We start from the raw sequence: 739 nt of genomic DNA, 5'->3' as shown, positions 1-739 counted from the left end.
AATATTTATATAATTTTTTCCTAACGTCAGTATTTCTCGTTCAAACCCTAATGAAAGGTAATAAGGTGTAAACAGTGAATTTTCGAAAGAGGTGTAATTATAATTTTGCATTTTCAAAGGGGGTTTAAGTGTAATTAACCCTATATATAATACTGTGAATTACACTTAAACCAATCGTATCTAAAAATACGAAATTATATTTTTCTCAAAAAAAAAAAAGTGTCTATCATACACAGAATTAAATGAAATATAAAATAACAAAAAAAATGAAATAAATTAGTGCAACAATTATGCAGTTGAGATTAATTAATTTCTGACAGTGGATCAAATATTAAATTCCTCAAAAAGAGATATAAGACACACACAACACACACACACACGAGGTGAGTTTTTTTTACTATCTTGGAAGTAAGAAAAGTAGCTATGGCTATGACTATGACTATGACTGACCCACATTGGTTTTCTACAAAAATATTAATATTTATTTATGTATTATGCATGAAAACATTCTTGGCCATGGTGAAATTATTTAATTAAATTAAAATATAATATTTAACTCGAAGCATGTCTGGCTACAAACCCTTCTCATCTCCATAACCACGTTTTTAATAATTGTTATTTATTACAGCAACGTATGACACGACACGACACGACAAGAGTCCCGAGATTCAGTTGACTGTGTTTTATGGTAGTAGTGGAGCATGCACTACTAGGTATGGTGGTGGCAGGGTGCAGCCCG

The sequence above is a fragment of the Sesamum indicum genome, linkage group LG8, assembly GCF_000512975.1.
Source record: "Sesamum indicum cultivar Zhongzhi No. 13 linkage group LG8, S_indicum_v1.0, whole genome shotgun sequence".
NCBI classification, from domain to species: domain Eukaryota; kingdom Viridiplantae; phylum Streptophyta; class Magnoliopsida; order Lamiales; family Pedaliaceae; genus Sesamum; species Sesamum indicum.
This window is presented reverse-complemented; position numbering follows the sequence as displayed.